Raw genomic sequence first — 18,726 nt, forward strand, 5'->3', positions numbered from 1 at the left:
AAAAAAACAGAGTTTCTAGAATGGAGTGGCTCGAAGACTAGGTCCTTTTCCTATTGGTCCTCGGGCTCCTGTGACGTTGTATCCAGTAAAGGTCGCTGTTCGGTCCAAAAACGTTCTCTCCCTCGAGCTCAGTGATTTCAGTTTCTTTGTCTATTAATAGATACCGTTGCCCACACTTTAGTCATGGTGGTTCTCACAGTGGTTCTTCTCTGAACCCTGTCCAAAGTTATTTATATCCCGTTAGTTTTGAAATCTTGTAGTAGCATCTGTAAACTCAACGTAAAATAAAAGCAAAAGTCACCCAGCGTTGAGCAGAATGGGTTTCTGGGTTAGAGTCCCTGGCGTGAGAATGAGTTACTGCTCCGGAAGAGCGGCTGAGTTTGGCGCTTTCGGTCGCTGTGACTTTCTCACCCTCAGCCCCACTGTCCTGGGGCCACCTGAGGTCTAGTCTTATCTCAGCACTCCACACTGAGGAAAACACCGCTTTCCTTAGTCCTTACTTTTGGAACAGTGTGGCTGTGGGGTACAAAAGTGGGGATGTTCAACTGCATGTTCCAGAGCAGACTGGATTTCCAATATCCTGAGCCATTGTCATAGCTCACGCCAGGGGATGATTTGCTTTTTTGTTCAGAAAGTGTTGGTCAGACTATTAACGACGGCTTCCTGGAGGAAGAGGCCCCTGGACAAGAGCCAGGTTAATGTCCAGACCATGCTGGTGCTCACTGGTGCTTGTGCCCTGTCCCAGCGTGGTCCTGCAAATGCGGGTCTTTAATGAATGGTTGTTGACTGGATAAATGAATGAGGGATGGGTAGGTTTTTAGAGAGGGGACAGTCTAGCTCAGTGGTTCTCAACCTTCTGGCCCTTTAAATACAGTTCCTCATGTTGTGACCCAACCATAAAATTATTTTCGTTGCTACTTCATAACTGTAATGTTGCTACTGTTATGAATCGTAATGTAAATATCTGATATGCAGGATGGTCTTAGGCGACCCCTGTGAAAGGGTCATTTGACCGCCAAAGGGGTCGCGACCCACAGGTTGAGAACCGCTGGTCTAGCTCCTTGTAAGCAGAATGATCCAAAAGTGGAAGCAGGGGTAAGTATGATAAGTTAGAGGGAGAGTAACTTTTGACCTGAGTGAGGGTGGGGAGCACGCAGGGAAGATGACAGTCTGCTTGGGTTTGAATGTGACCATGTTATCCAGGTTGTGAGCACCCCAAATGATTTACAAATGGCTTGTAAGGAAGGCATAGCATCAGAATCCTAAACAAAAATTAATTCAATAAAAGGAAAGAAAGAAAGAAAAGGAAAGATAATCCTCTTTTGTCTGCTCTTACCTGCATTTCTGCATGCTTGTTACCCCATATGGGCACGATCCTAAATGTCCCGTGTCCTAATGCCCCCAGCACCATACACAGATACAGCCACACCCAGAACAAGACTGTCATCCTTCAACTACACTTTGCCCTAAAAGTTTCCCTTTTAGCAATGTACGTTAAGTAAAGTTTCCAATTGCTCAGAATTGGAAAGCCCTCAGATTACTTTGTTAAATGCATATTTAAGCCATAGTCACCAAGGACTTAGCAGTCAGTAGATGTTGCAAATTACTTAGTTAAAACCCTGTGTTCTAATGACCACTAGGCTTCATTCTCCAAGAGAACAGTTGTGTTTCAGAAAAGAGTCTCATTAATCTAAGAGAATCTAATTGATGGAAGGAGTTCGGATTCTGGTTCTGGGCAACATTCTTCCCCCCACCATCAGGCTGGAAATAGAGAAATCAGCAACTTGGTTTCCCACTTATATTCCTGATGTCATCTACAGGAAGCCACAGTAGATTCTGTAGGGGAAAAGACATGGTAAGAATGTTCTAGAGCAGGGGTGGGCAACCTTTTTGTGAGTGCGTGCCAAGACCAGCAAAATCTCTGACTCAAAATTCTTCTGCGTGCCAACCCTAATTTTTTGAGAACATGTTACGCCTACTTGATATCTCTTAAGGTGTACGTATGTGAAGAACCTTGAAGAAATAAAATTCATTCGAGCGACAAAAGCACAGTATATGATGATGAAAAATACATTTATTTTTTAATGTATACATGTACACTGATAGTCCGACAGAAAACTTTATGACTCCATTTGATATTATCAGTGGGACTTTTGCTGCTGCATCACTGATGACAGAGATTTTACATCAGGTTTATGTTTCGTGACCTTCAGAGATATTCACGAGCTACTACTTTCATCCGTCAGGCTACTCCTATTATGAGACTTAACAAAATTCATCACTGAGAACAAAGATTCACAAGCATATGTGGATGAAAACATGGAGAGTAACACTGTTGTAAAGTTTTTTAAACAGAAAAAATTTTCTGGAATGGCATTTCAAGTTCTCAATAGTTCGTTTTCGACACTATTGAAATTGTTCCTTCCCTCTCTCGTCAATCCATGTCTATGGTCTTTAAGATAACTTGTTATGTAAAATTATTTATTTATCTAAGATTCACCTACACTGAATTTATCTGAAAAATAAAAAAGTTGATATTAAAAAAAATTGTAGCTCTCGCCAGGCGTCCTCGTGGGAGTGACATCGTCTTTAAACCCTGCGTGGCAATCCCTGACGCACCGCTGTGATGCCCAGGGAAGACAGGGCGACCTGGAAGTCCAACTACTTCCTTGAGATCATCCAACTTCTGGATGATTATCCCAAATGCCTCATTGTGGGAGCAGACAGTGTGGGCTCCAAGCAGAGGCAGCAGATCCGCATGTCCCTACACGGGAAGGCTGTGGTGCTGATGGGCAAGAACACCATGATGCGCAAGGCCATCCGAGGACACCTGGAAAACAACCCGGCTCAGAAGAAACCGCTGCCTCATATCCGGAGGAATGTGGGCTTTGTGTCCACCAAGGAGGACCCCACTGAGATCCGGGACATGCTGCTGGCCAATAAGGTGCCAGCTGCTGCCCGTGCTGGTGCCATGGCCCCGTGTGAAGTCACTGTGCCAGCCCAGAGCACTGGTCTGGGGCCAGAGAAGACCTCCTTCTTCCAGGCTCTAGGCATCACCACTAAAATCTCCAGGGGCACCACTGAAATCCTGAGTGATGTACAGCTGATTAAGACTGGAGACAAAGTGGGAGCCAGCGCAGTCATACTGCTGAACATGCTGACCATCTCCCCCTTCTCCTTTGGGCTGATCATCCAGCAGGTGTTTGACAATGGCAGCGTCTACAACCCGGAAGTGCCTGACATCACAGAGGAAACTCTGCATTCCCACTTCCTGGAGGGTGTCCGCAATGTTGCCAGCGTATGCCTTCACATTGGTTACCCAACTGTTGCATCAGTATCCCATTCTATTATCAATGGGTACAAGCGAGTTCTGGCTTTGTCTGTGGAGACTAATTACACCTTCCCAATGCTCCTCGAGGGCTGGGACTGCCTGTTACATATTTTAGGACAGCTTCATGTACCACTTGGCATAGAGTGATCATTGCCATATTTATTTTTAAAAGAATAAATTCACATTATTTTGTCTTGAAAGATGAGTAGAAATGCAAAGGAAAGAAAAGGGGAAAGTACTACACATGTAGAGAGAGCAGCATAGTGAAAATATGGAATTGGGAAATTGAGGGGGATTTTTAGGGAATGCAGTGAGTTCATTCCTGGAGCTGAGGGTGACTTGGGGTGGAGGATAGTGACAAAGGAATGCTACAAGTGTGGCCAAGGATCAGAGTGTAGAGGGCCTGTGCTCTCTGCAAAGAATTTGGACTTGATTCCATAGGCAATAGGAACCCTTTCGAAGTTTTAAAGCAGGGGAAAATTAGATCAAATCTGTGTTTTAGAGGGATCACTGGCAGCAACATAGAGATCAGCTGGAGTGAAGGAAGGTTCCAGATAACCATCGGCCCTTTTGTGAGTGGAGAATGGAGGCACAGACAGGCACTTAAGAGAAAATTCAGAGTCACATTATTGTTAAGAGAATAGAAAGAGTTAAAGATGACATCAAGGTTCTTGTTTGCTTTGAGCACTGTGCAAGAAACCAAGCTAGGAAATATAAGAAGGGAAGCAGGGGGAAGGAGAGATGAGTGATTCAATGTTGACTACTCCGAGTTTGAGGAGCCTACACATTTCCAGGGTGAGCCCTGTGTATGCAGTCAGTAAATGAAGCCCAGAAGAGATGTTGGGGCCAGGGGTATAGTTTGGGGAGTGGAAGTTGGTCTCATTTAATTGGATGAGAAACCCAGTTCACATGGAGAGAGGAGAGAAATGAGGCCCAGGGGAAACTGAGGTTCCCTTCCCCCTTTAAAAAAGTGTAATGACTTTCTCCCTGTTGTAAAAATATCTGGAAACCAACAACAGGCCTGAGTAAGTGGAAGTGACACTCAATTATTTATTTCAGGAGTTCTCGAACTTCTAGCACTGGGAGAGGTGCGCTGGCCCTGGCAGATGCAGGAGCGCGCCCCTGGGAGCTGAGAGCTACGTGTGGTTAGGTCACGCAGGCACTTCTGTGGAGTCAGCTCACCCAGGAGTCTGCCAGCAGTTCTTGAAGTGTCTGTACATGAAAGCCCAGGTTCAGGAGCCAGCCCAACACAGAGGGAAACGCTTGAGTCAGAGCATCAGAACAATGGGGCTTTCAGAATCTCTTGTATGGTGAATGGTCTTGAAATGTCAAGATTTGGGGATGCTGAGCAGTCTGAGCAGGTTCTGGCGGAGACCAAAGGCGGGAGCCACAGGCAGGTGAATGGGGAAGGGCTGAAAGGCACAAGAGAGCCTGGAACACGCTAGCAGTCATTCAGGTTGGGGTGGCATTTTTTGAGTGAGTTTTTGGTGAAAAAGATGAGTAAAAAGAATCAGAAGTGGAAGGATGTTCAGAGAGCAGATTGGTCGTTGGCCAGAGGTGGGGAGTGAGCGGTAGGTAGAATGGGTGGTGGTGGTCAAAAGGTGCAAACTTCCTGCTATGAGATGAATATCTCCCGAGGATGTAACACACAGTGTGGTGACTATGGTTAATAATACTGTGCTGTATATTTGAAAGCTGTTAAGAGAGCAGCTCTTACAAGTTCTCATCCCAAGGAAAGCATGTGTAACTATGTGTGTGAGGGACATATTGTGGTGATCATTACACAAGATATACAAATATCAAATCATTATATTGTATCCCTGAAATTAATGTAATGTGGCACGCCAGTTATATCTCAATAAAACTGGAGAATGAAGTTGAAGAATGTTAAGCACTTTAGGAAAAATAGTTATTCAGGGAACAAACTCAACAGTGGTCCCATGAATAATAGTTTTTGATCTAAATAAGTCATTACAGATAGCACATTAAAGACAATGGCAGAAGTATTGGGATGTGGTTAGGGTAGGCTTTCTGGAGTATATAGAACTTGAACTATCCCATTATGTTGGTCGGAAAGAGGAAGAAAGAGGTGGATTATCACAGGCAGGGAGAATGATGTGAGCACAAAAGAACAAGCTTGTGGGTAAATTGGAATGATAACTGGCATGACACAGTGGCTAGTTTAGCAAACTAATCTTTTTTTTTTTTAAGTAACAAGGCAAAACAGAGATTTGTTCATGAGTTGGCAATTTCATTTTATTACCATCTCAGCTGATGGCACCTCCACTTTTCTGGTTGCTCAGGCCAAAAACTTTGGAGTCATTCTTGGCTCCTTTCTCTTATTTGTTTCACGTCCCACATGGAATCGATGTTAAGAAAACACGTCTTAGTCCCTCCACTGCTAACGCCTGGCCTGAGCTGCTATAAGTCCCAGACTGACTAGACTACCACATTAGCCTCCAAACTGGTTTGTTTCATCCTTGCCCTCCTGCAGTCAACTTCAACACTGCAGCCAGAGGGCTCCCCCGGAAATGCCCTCTACTTAAAACCCCTCATGACGCCCCGCCTTTCTGAGAAGTAAAAGTACATTTCAAAGCATTGAGCGTGGTCCATGGGGCGCTGTACAATCGGCCTCATACCCACTCCGTTCTCCGTTCTCCGATCTTCTCTTCTGAACACTCCCTCTTGCACTGCTCTGGCCACACCGGCCCTTGTGGGCACACTGTTGCCACAGGGCTCTGGCTGTATTCTGCCTGGAATGCCCTTCCCCCAAAGAGGTTCAAGGTTGACTCCTGCTCAACTGTCCTCTTCTTAGTGAGGCCTACCTTCACTTCCCCATGGAACGTCGCTTCCATTCCTGTCCGCCTCTTGTGCCACCACCACCCACCCCTCCTCGAAGTTAGGCAGGAGACACTCCTCCAGCCCATCTACAGATGGTTCTTAAATGCTCTCATCTCACTGCCAACAAGAGCAGACTTTGACCTGGGACTTAGGGCAATGAATCCAAGTGCTTATAGCCAGTGGCCTTTGCAGCAAAGTACTGACCGTGATATCTGTTGTAATAGAACAAGTAGAAATAAACACAGGAGAACATTACTCAAGAAGGATTTTTAATATATAGACTGATGTCTAGATATTTCAGAAGAATCCATCTTTATTGTTATAAAATTCAAGTCAAATTTTAAAGCCATTGTTTATAACTTGGCTTTCTGGAAATGAAAACACCCATTATACTTAGACTTGAATTTTTCTTACCTATTATAATCCTATATAGACATAATTACACTTTTAAAAATTATATAAAGATTAGCATTCCTTTATTTTGATGATAGACTTTCCTCCTTCAAACATTATTGTTTTTATTCCCTAAAGGCTTTAACTGAGCAAGATTAAGCAAATCAACCTAAAAATGTATAGTAAAATATTTCAGCTCAGAGAAGAGAGGACCAATGAGAAGGAGAAGAATCATAGGATTTGAGTCCTGGGAGAGATCTTCAGGATGCAACACCAGCCCAATACCTCCATTGTGCTGTTGCAGGACTAGGGACCTAGAGAGTGTAAGGCACTTAGCTGATTGGCTGTGAGCTGGTCCTGGAAGTCAGGCCTCCTGAAGGAATAGTGTCTTCATTATCCCAGACCAACTTGAAAATAATTTGGGTTCATTATACAGCTAGCCAATTTTATTTATTTATTGTAGCCAATACATGTGGGGAAAACCAGGCCATGTCTCCCTTACACTAGAACTCTTCCATAGGTAATGAGAGTTCATTTCATTTGAAAGTATGCAGGAGCCTCTTCTATAAAACTTGAGTATTTGCTTTGGGGATTCACCTTCTGGCATTCACCCATTTGTCACAAAGTATTAACTCCCTGTTCTGTGTGTGCATGTGTGGCTATTTCTTAGGATCTAATGAGAAAGCATCGGATCAACGAATTGTGAGATGGGCTGGCTAGTGTTCAAGAGTGAAGAAACAATAGAGACCTTGTCAGGTGAAATTATTGGAATGAAATGATATCACCATGGTAATCAAGACGGGGCTCTTCAGACACTTTGGGGCTGGGGACTTCTGAGGAGATTAAACCCACTTCCCTGCTTATCCCCACAATGTTCCCAGTGCTGGGTTGCTAGTGGCCCTCTTTCCTCCCAGTCCTTAATAGTCACAAAAGTCAACACACTACACCCTTGTCTCAATAAGGAATAAATCAATAATCACTCCGGTCATTGACATGCGATGGCACAGAACTGGAAATGTATGTCTATTCCTTACCTTGCCATCTGTGCTAGGAGTTCAATTCTAGAGTAATTGCAGAGATTTTGCAACTGTTTATATAGCATTTGAAATCCTAGACTTCTAATTCCCTTGAGCCTGTCATAGTCAGACTGTTTATGTCTCTCATCAGTTGAATGAGAGTCACTTTGTTATCTTAAATGTGCATTCCCCTCCATCCTACCCCTATTTCCTTTAACGAACCTTCAACGAGAGGTTGAAAGTGACATTCACAATGGAGGGGACTGGGGATCTTCAAGATAAGTCCATCGTCACCAAGGTAGAGATTTTTGTAGACTCTTCTACGTTTTCGGAACACAACACATTCTAAGAACCAAAAAAATTTAGCCCACGTCTTCATGCTTACACCAAATTCAAGGGGGAAGCATGGTATATTTCTGTTTTACAACCAAGGTCCCAGGCCTTAGATATTTGGAATGCAGCCTGTGCCCTGTTGGCAGCGAGTTGGAGTCAATTTACAACGTGTGATATGATAACACATGTTCTGGATCAGTGGCAGGGGAATGTTTGGAGCTGTAATTCTGTCTGTCTCCCCATTAGCAGGAAGCCTTGCTAAATTCACAGCTGGAGAAGGGCCTAAAAAGAATGAGGCTGTGTGTGTGTGTGTGTGTGTGTGTGTGTGTGTGTGTGTGTGTCTATAAAGGCAACACAAAACCCAGCCCCAGGGATAAATGCTAAATGAAGGAAATGAAGGCTGTCAAAAATGGACTTTCATCACATGGATAAACTGGTATCTAGTCAGGATGATGACCTTTCTCAGCCAGGAGTGCAGCTGTCTACCTTCATCTGGAACTAATGATGCAGCTGATGTTTAACAACAGTAGAAAAAGAAAACAACCCTAGACCCTTGGTTTCGGGAAGAAAATCAAATGGAAAGTGTTCATTTTAATGGGGCACAAGGGGAGTTATACAAGATTCACGCAACGGGAGTTGAAACCTGATATTCCTGAGGTACAAGGTAGAAGCTAACGCTTGGCCCTGCTGAGCCGAGCATTCAGGAAACATGTAAGTGCGTGTAAGTGCAAGCATGTAGCTAGCATAGTTCAGCAGGCTTCATGAAGCCAAACATGAAGCTTAGGCAAGAAAGAGCAAATGTTGTTGTTTGTAAAGCTGTAAATTATTTGCTCATTGAGCTCAGCAAAAAACGATTTATATAGTGTAGCCCTACTGTTATATTTTTCATTTCTTAAAGTCCATAGTGTTCTGTACTTTTCCATCATCTTACCACTTTTATCCTACTTAGAGAGACACAGTGCCTGTCTTGTGATTATTATGAATGAGTGAATAAATAATGATGGTCATGTGATTTAAAATATTCAGACTACTAAAATCACTGAGCTAATCATGGTTGATTTGGTGTTTTGGGACTATTTCACAAGTTCACAACATGAACTAATTATGGCTGGCTTATAGATCACCAAATAGTTACTAAAAAGAGCCAACATGGTTAAATGGTCAAAGTAAAATCCTAGCTTCAAATAGAAAAAAAAAGCTATGATTTTACCATCACTCATTCAGAATTTGAACTATAAGAATTTATAAAACCATCTATTGATTTAGGATTATAGTTAAAGAACAAACTAGCCAACTTTGCTTTTTAGAAGGAAGCTCAAGACTCCAGGGCAAGTACTTATAAAGCACTTCTCAATTGGCAAAGTGCTTCTACACACATTATTTTATCTACTCCTCTTGACCTCTTACCTTTTTGTTTGAAGATACCATCTGGGCTTCTTCAGAGGTGAGCTGAAGTATTTGGTCTTAAAAACTAAGCAACATCTTCCCAAAGTCTTGTCTACTTCAACTTCCTCTGACAACTAGAAAGACTGTCTTAGCCATTTCCTGCTCAGAGCCCTGCTCCGTTTGAGCCCCTGGCCTGTGTACCAGCTTCCTGCTTCAGAGATGTTGGTTATCTGCTCACTTGAAAAGCAGAGAAAAGCCCAATCACTGAGGCCTTTTCCCACCTACCTAACCAACTCTGCTCTTCGCCACCTTCTCTATAGTCGTCTAGTTAGTGTCCTATTAAACCATGTACAAGTTTTCCCCATGCAATTTAAAATCATTTGATAGAAAAATGCATAAACTAATTGTTAATGAGTGTGGCTTCCCAAGTGTTTTGTGTCTTGGTTCAATGCACCTCTCCCATGTTGATCCTGGTGCTCATACCCCTTCCTCCTTCATGAACCCCCACATTCTGCCGTAAGGAAACATTCTCCTCCACCCTTTCCCGATTTTATTGCTTAGAAATCTCTTTTGCTAAAACCCATGTGTATCCCTTTTTTCTCTTATAGCACTTTAAAATCCCCTTATATATATTTGCCATTGTGCTGAGTAGTTTTTCACTGAATCTATCATAGTTGTCTTTGACATTTCCATGTTCGTGGATTTATTTGGGGTGTATCCAGTTTGGAGCTATTACAAATGACATTGCCGTAAATATCTTGTTATGGCAAGATATTTTCTTTTTCTTTTCTTTCTTTTTAAAAATATCCTCACCCAAGGATATTTTTCCATTGATTTTTAGAGAGAGTGAAAGGGAGGAAGGAGGGGGAAAGACAGAGAGAGAAACATCCATCAATGTGAGAAAGACACATCAATTGGTTGCCTCCCGCACATGCCCAGACTGAGGCGGGGGATTGAGCCTGCAACTGAGGTACGCGCCCTTGACCGGAAATCGAACCCGAGACCCTTTGGTCCGAGGGCTGACACTGTTAATATTGAGCCAAACAGGCTGGGGCTTGTTAAATATATTTTAATTAAAGTTATTTTCTGAAAATATTAATGTGTGACCATTTTTATGGCTGTTATTCTGACCATTTTTATGGCTGTTATTCTGTATTCAGTTTCCCTCAAGAAAAAATACTGACTCGTCCTGTCCTTGGCACTTGGAAGTGGGCTTCTATTTCCTGACACTGGGTTTTATAATAATTTTGTTGATGCCGATAATAACTCTAAAGTGATACTGCCAATTTATCTCCATTTGCACTTCCAAGCGGGCCAATCTGTCCACATGTTCAGGAATGAGATACCCTTCAGCATACAGCCAAAGTGATTTCCAAGGGGAGTGGGATGGGTAATTTCTTCAAATCTCTGGGACTGACTAGGAGGGTTTTTGCCTACCCAAGGGAGGGGTGTGTCCTGACTGCTCTTCAGTAAAATTGCTGCCATTGCTCTAGTGTAGACACTTCTTTCCTCACACACACAGGTGATTGCCAGAGTATCTAACCAATTTACCAAACTTCACTCTCCAAGTCATTTACCCGCAACTTCCGGTTGCGGTCAGAGGCAACCGCCCAGGGCAGGCGAACGCGGGCACACAGCCCGCCAGGACCGGCCCTAGGTCTCCCCAGGACTAGACGGCGCTCTTTCTCCTGCACCTCGCACCTCTCCCTGCTCGCTGGGAGTCCAGATGTCTCAGAAGAGCTCTGGTGGGTGTTGGAGGCTTTCCTTACAGCTCCCTGGCTGCAGTAGCGGCGGCCTCTGCAGAGGGTCCCTTCCTCCCTTACTCGCTGTCTGTGACTCTGCCCCGAGCCTCCTGCAGCCCTCCAGCCTCCTAGCCCAACTCCAGGTTGGGATGATCCTGCTGTTAGCTTCCTGCTGTTTTTGGCAGCTGCTCGCCGGGTTGTGTTCCATGCGTCCTGTTTGTCTCCTGCCTGGTTTCTCTTCCTGAGCAATAGGACCTGCTGCCCTGTACGGCCACCCTGGCCAGGGGACCCGACCATTGCAAGCGGCATGGAACTAATTTACTGCGCGGGTGGAGGCCCCCCTTGATCACGTGTCGGCAGCTTCCTTCCTGAGGGAGGTGTATTAGCATTTAGCATGACACGGAGTTAGATGCCATGGTTTTTCTCTCTCTCTCTCTCTCTCTCTCTCTCTCTCTCTCTCTCTCTCTCTCTCTCTGAATGCAGTCCGTGTTGCAACAAAACGTTGTGGTCACCACCCCACGAGCTCACACTCCTGGAGCCAGACTGCCTGGTGGAATTCTGGCTCCTCCTCTTAGCCCTGGGACCTTGCAAAGCTACTTGGCCTCCACCAATGTGTTTGCTCCTTTGTGGTTACTCCTAGAAAAGGAAGGGAGATTATAGAAGGAGAAACAGGTCAGCTCTCACCCGAGCTGCACCTTTTTCAACTGGTGGTCAGCTTTATTTTGCAGTTGGAGGAAAAGTAAGGAAGCCCTGTATCGGCCCCGGGACCCTGGAATTGAATGTGTCTAAATGGAAGAACTGAACTGAGGGCATTTTCACAACGTGGGGGCATTAGTTTCACATTGGCCCGGTGTGAAGCTGACTGGGTAGAAGCATTTTATGGGCCCTCACCTGCAGAGCCCATACAAACTTAGGGCTCACGTTCCTCCGGTTCTCATCGTGCTTTCCTTAATATAGGAAACAACAGGAACAAAACACCGTCCTGTAGCATTTCCTGTGTGCCAGGCAGTCTTCCGCAGGCCTTCCTATACTAACTTATTTTTCTGCCACAACCTAGGAGGCAGGCTATCATTAGCTCCATTTTACAGGTGAGAAACTAAGGCACAGAAAGGTTAAGGAACTTGCCCAAGGCCCCACAGATTGGACACAAGATTCTAACCATTGTGCACGTGGCCAAGTGGCCCCAGGTTGGCAGTGCAGGTCTGCACCTAAGGGGAGAACACATTCCCATTATCACTTCTTCTCCAGCACATCTGGCTCCCTGCTGCTGACCTGGCAGTTTTTTATTTGAACTTTAAGTGCCAAACTTAACAGGATTGTAATCTGAAAGCACGCCGATTCAGGAAGCTGCAAAGTCGCTTTACTCAGTGGATTCTGAAGTAGTAAGAAATGATGAATACAAAAAAAAAGCCCAGGCTTCCTGCTTTCAAGCTATCAGGTCTGGACAGAAAATCATTCAACGTTAGACACGGAAAGGACCTTAGAGGTCATATCGTTTTACGGTTTCATTTTATAGGCAAGAAAAAGGCCTGGGGTGGTGAAGTGCTTTGTTCAAGCCCGTGAAACATATTTTCCAAAACGGCAGTTAGGTTGTTTAGATGGGCAAGTCAGATAAGTGTTACTGAAACACTACTATTAGGGTCCTAATGATGGAAATGGACATATGGTATTAGTTTGGTGAGCTCCTACAGCAACCTGAGTTCAAGTGACTTAATGCATATAACAAGGTCACCTCACCTAGACAGACCATTTCTCGCACCGGGCATGCCATTGTTTCTGGAACCACGACACATTTGATGACTAGAAGCTGGTTATTGATTTCAGAGAGGAAGAGAGAGGGAAACATCAATGATGAGAGAGAATCATTGATTGGCTGCCTTCTATATCCCCCCTGCTGGGGATCAAGCCAGCTACCCGGGCATGTGCCCTGACCTGGAATGGAACTGTGACCTCCTGGTTCATAGGTTGATGCTTAACTACTGAGCAACACCATCCAGGCCTGACATCCTCTTAAAACAAGTAGCTCTCTTGGTGCCATGATGGCTTTTATTCAGTGTTTCCAATCAGTGTGCTTTGGATACATTTTTAATGATCACTGTTACAACAGTGGTCGGCATTACCCTGCCATTCATTTGAGGGTAGAAAGGCAGTACTGCCCTGGTGGTTGAGAGCCTGGGTTTGAATTCAAACTCTGTGCCTTACTGGTTTATGACCTTGTGCAGTTATAGCTTACTTATTTGTGCCTCAATATCTCCATCTGTAAAATAGGGATAAAAATAGTACCTATACCTCATGAGGTTGTTGGAAGGATTAAATGACAATATATGCAAAGCACTTAGGGTAGGGCTTGGCATGTCTTAAGTGCTAGTGTGAGGGTTGTCTGTCTCTCTTTCTAGACGAAGAAGCTGAATTACAGTGGGATCACTTCAGACTGTTACACGGAGCTGAAAAAGTACTTACTATTTCTGTTTCCCAGACTAAGGTTGGGCCTTGTTTTATAGCTTGAGTGGGACCTTAAAAAAACAGTTTTTCCAAGATCATTTACCAAGAAATTGACTCAATTTACAGAATTGAAACCCTTGCCAACCTTCTGAAGTCTACTTCTGTATCGTTTCCAAAAGCAAGCAAGAAAGAAAGCCAGCAAGGAGGAGAAAAATAAATTCTGCTCCTTAGTCTGCATTTTAAATCCCAAGTAGAAAATTGTAGTAAGCACAAACAAGTTAATGCAGTCACTATCTTAGAGGTTTATGCAAATAACTTTCCCAAATAGATCATAAGCTAGTACATACTATAGTCTGTAGAGGGTCAAGATCTATATGTCCAGATGTGGAAACAAAAGAAAAATGACAGCCTTTACTGGATTTCATATTGACCTTAATTTATCACCTAGGACTGTAAATAGGTGAGGTGTGTTTTGCAGCTCTATGGAACAACAATAACTTAAAAATTTTTTTTTATTGATTTCAGAGAGAGGAAGGGAGAGGGAGAGAAACATCAATGATGAGAATCATTGATCAGCTGCCTCCTGCACACCCCCTCCTGGGGATCTAGCCAGCAACCCAAGGCATGTGCCCTGACCAGGAATCGAACCCTGACCTCCTGGTTCATGGGTTGACGTTCACGTTCAACCACAGCCACACTGGCCAGGCCATAGTAACTTATTTTTAATGACTATAGACTGGGCTTTCATAGACTTTTTTCTAACATCCCTAGGAGCATCCTAAAATAAGTAGCATTAAAACATGAAGAAGAAAAAAAAGGAAATTTCCAAGTGAGTTCTTGCTTCTTCATTTTTAGAGACAGTACAGTGCAGTGGAATTAGATTCCAGTTTTAACTCGGGATTAACAATTTATCCCTCTCAATTGCAATTTCTAATGTGAAATATGGCCGATAAGATTAATCCTGTTGTATTTTTAAGACATGCACGTAAAGTGAGTACTCAGTGATTGTTAGTTTTCCTTTCTGCTTAGACATAAGAAATAATATTTTGATTAGCAAAAGGTGCCCACTCTGGGAAGACAGTGTCACGAGTGTGTGGTTTGGCCATTGGTAGTACGGGATCAGTAGAAGGCTCTTCTAGCTCCAGGCTTCCTCACGCCAGGGCCCAGCTTGGTGAATCAGAGAGCTCGGGAGCTCCAGGCACAACCCTATGTGGCAGTGCTATGTAAATGATAAGAAGGAGCCAGCGGTGACATTCGGGACAAAGAGCTTTCCTAGTAGAGAAAATAGCAAGTACAAAGGCCCTGAGACAGGGGTCGAGCCTAATGGGTTTGGGGAACACGAAGGCCCCTGGGTTGAAGAACAGTTATCCATGGGAAGACTGATAGGAGGTGATCACTCTTTGGAAAGGTGAGCACAGCCCAGATCTCAGTTTCATGCAGGACAAGGATAGGGGATTGGATTGTGTCCTAATTGTATAGGAATCCACTGGAGGGTTTTATACATCATCTGAATTCTGTTTTCAAAAAGTCATTCTGGCCATTATACAACCAAGATGTAAGGGGTGAGAGTGGGAGCAGAGAGACCAGGAGAGGAGGCTGTGTGAGGGATGTGGTGCTTCCTTCAGGTTAGTGATGGAGAAAGGAGAGATATGGGGAATGTTCTGAAGGTGAGCACCACAGAATTTCTTGATAGATTTAAAGGGTGTAAAGAGAAGAGGCATTAAATATGACTCCTTAGATTTTGGCTGGAGCAGCTGGGGTGATGGTACTGCCATGGACTGGAAGTTAGGAAGATTAGGTGGGGGTGTGCAGGTTTGAATAGGTGGAATCAGAGTTCTGGATATGTTAGGTTTGAGATTCTTATTAGACATTCAAGTGGAGACTGCAAGTTGGCAGTTGGATATATGAGTGTGGAACTTCAGGTCAAGGCTAAAATTATAACTTGGACTCATCAGCTTATAGATATTATTTAAAACCATGGGCTGGATGAGTTGATCCAGAGGAAGTACAGAGCAGCCAGGACCAAGCCCCAAGGTACTCTTACTCTTAGAGGTTGGGCATAGGAGGAAGAGGCTGCAAAGGAAATTGAGAAGAGTGGGGGGAAATCTCAAATGGTACCCAGAGCTGTATGTCGCATATGCCAGGGGGGCTACTGCAGAGACCAAAGGTGATGGCCTCCGTGATAGCACTGTCCTTTGGAGAGTAAACTAATTTGCGAAGTGATTAGCACTGTGTCTCTGCAGCTGTCTAATCAGTTTGTACTTTTGTCGCTTTTACCTACTTTGCTACTTTTATATAAAATTATGCACAATAGTTGTTAGTCTGTACTTATAAACCAAGTACTAGTTTGCCATTCCCCCTCCCCTTGTTATATGAACATTCTGTTACTGCCTTTGAGGCTGCTTATTTATAAGGATGATTGTTTAATTTCGTTTTTGTTTTGACACTTTTCTTTCTTTCACTTGGCTATCTGTAATAGAAAACCTGTCTGCAGTAAGAAGGGGTTACTTTTCCGTACAAAACAAGATAGCTAAAGGCAGACGATCTAGCAATTCCATAATTCCACCAAGGATCTAGACTTATTCTGCCTTTTTAATCCACCGTCCTCAACTGATAGCTTTTCCCTCAGGCTTGCCTGATGGCTGCAGACCTCTGGCCATCACATCTATATTCCAGCTGGAAGGACACAGGGCAGAAGATCTATCCTAGCTGAATCTCTTCCTTTCCATTAGGAAAACAATAGCTTTCTTTGAAACCATGTCAACAGAAGTCTGCTATCTCTCTTTGACCAGAACTAGGCCAAATAGCCATGCAATATTGCAAGGGAAACTGGGAAGGTCACTATTTGCTTTTATTCCTGTGTCATTCATTTAATCATAATTAGATATTTAGTATCCTGTATACATCACATTCTAGTTTTAAAAAAGGTATTTAAAAATGTCTTAAAACGTTTAAAAAAGTTATTTCTTTAAAAAATTCATTTTAAACAGCTTAATTTTAATGGAGGTACAGTAACGTTTGCCCTTTTCAGTGTACATTTTTTTGAGTTTTGGAAAAAATAAGAAAGGTGACTATATTTAACTATGAATGCTGATGCTCCCCAAATTGCTTCATGTTCCCATAATGGAAAAGGACAATTGTTTAACACAACAGAGTAGTTTAAGAAGAGAATCCTTACCCAGTGTACCCAAGCGAGGCTTTCTGAGATGAGATGACATGGAATACAGTTAGAGTAAGAAGGTTCCCCTGAGTCCAGGGGGCAGTTTGCATCTCAGGAGCACCTGACGTTAACTGTGAGGTTTCTGCTCTGCTGAAAACCACCCCTCGGGGCATTTCCCTCCAGGCAAGGATGAGCTTGGATCCCAGCTTGACAGTGGGGGGTGGTTTGAGGAAACACATGGTTTTGTTGTCAAGATTGGAGTGAGGCCCAAAATGGATGGATAGATAAGCCAGCTAACAGCTGTTACATGTACATTTTCATTAGTCATTTCCATTTCCAGCCTGAGTGATAAATGATATGGTAATGAATGATAATATGGAAATTCAAGTCATTGATGATCAGTATCAAATTTACCATATTAATGAAAGGTCTGTCATGGCCCCCCAATGTGAACACATGATCATTTCATCACCAGCATTTATTGATCACCTACACCAGATGCTTGCCATACATTTTCTCATTTCATCAACCGCTTGTGTCGTTGTATGTTGAATCTTTTCTGGAATAAAGATAGGTGATTTGGGCTTGACGCTTCACTGTCAGTTTTATGCAGGATGTGTTAAAATGTAACTCACATTTTATAGACTTGCTTGGTAGTCATCTGTACAAATGTCTGTTTCATTAAGAAAAAAAGAACAAAGGTAAAGTAAGTCAAAAGCATGATCAATATCTTGTGTATTTATTAAAAAATATATTTTATTGATTTTTTTACAGAGAGGAAGGAAGAGGGATAGAGTTAGAAACATCGATGAGAGAGAAACATCCATCAGCTGCCTCCTGCACACCTCCTACTGGGGATGTGCCCACAACCAAGGTACATGCCCTTGACAAGAATCGAACCTGGCCTGGCTGGTTTGGCTCACTGGATAGAGCGTCGGCCTGGGGACTGAAGGGTCCCGGGTTCGATTCTGGTCAAGGGCATGTACCTTGGTTGCAGGTACACCCCCAGTAGGGGATGTGCAGGAGGCAGCTGATCGATGCTTCTCTCTCATCGATGTTTCTAACTCTCTATCCCTCTCCCTTTCTCTCTGTAAAAAATCAATAAAATATATAAAAAAAAAAAAGAATCGAACCTGAGACCTTTCACTGAGCCAAACCAGTTAGGGCAATATCTTGTGTATTTTAAAAATAGGTATAGACTATCAATTTTAGGTTTGATTTTTTAATTTTTAAAACATCTTAACTTACATGGATCTAATTTAAAATTTATGTACTCTAGTGAGATATCTCCTTAGTGCCTGTTCCTCGCTTTACTGCGTATAATTTGCACATAAAGTTCCTTCATGTTTATATTAAATTGTTTTCAATGAACATTATTTCATAACTCTGCCACTATAACTTGGTATTTCTCATCATTTCTGGGCTTCAATTTCTTTTATAAATGAGGCAGCTGGGCTATTACTTATTAGCCAAAATTTTTCCAGCTCTAATATCCCCTGATAACTAAATATCGACTATCCACAGGGGAATAGTGGAAATATAGCACAAATGACACAGAGTCTTCTTTGGAGAACAAGTTTACTTCAAAACATGGATGCTACTTAATGGGCCATAACTTTCCTGTTGTTCATGAGTCAGCATGAAAAATAGCTCCAGAGAAGGCTCAGTGGGTCAGATTTATCTAAGAAGACAGCTGTGTAATCCTGTATCCCTCTCCAACCCCTTGGCACTACAGATACATGTTTCTGGCCTTTTGAACAACAGTCAAATAGCATTACCCACTTTGCAAAGTCCACAAGACCACAACGTGGAAAATCAAGCGGGCCTTTAAAAGGTTCCAGGAGAACAAAATAGAGCTGTGTTTATACATGGGCCACAGCTATTTTTCTCTTTCTTTAAGTCATTCCATTGATACTGTGATACTGGTTGGTGTGGGAAAGACTTGTAGTAAAAAAGTAAAATTATTTAAAAGTTAGTAAAGAAGTTTTGTGCCACGACTTTTTATTCAACCTGTTTAGTAAAACCTATTAGGCCATCAGTTTTTGCTTGGTCTCCTTTCTGAGTAGTATAGACATAACAGGT

At 43.1% G+C, this 18,726-nt stretch overlaps 1 pseudogene; it reads left to right on the plus strand.

Annotated features, from left to right (window-relative positions):
• The first annotated feature begins 2,553 nt into the window (after window positions 1-2,553).
• Window positions 2,554-3,478, plus strand: LOC102431718 (annotated as a pseudogene).
• The last annotated feature ends 15,248 nt before the right edge of the window (window positions 3,479-18,726 follow it).

The sequence above is a fragment of the Myotis lucifugus genome, unplaced genomic scaffold (assembly GCF_000147115.1).
Source record: "Myotis lucifugus unplaced genomic scaffold, Myoluc2.0 scaffold_1, whole genome shotgun sequence".
Classification (NCBI taxonomy): Eukaryota; Metazoa; Chordata; class Mammalia; order Chiroptera; family Vespertilionidae; genus Myotis; species Myotis lucifugus.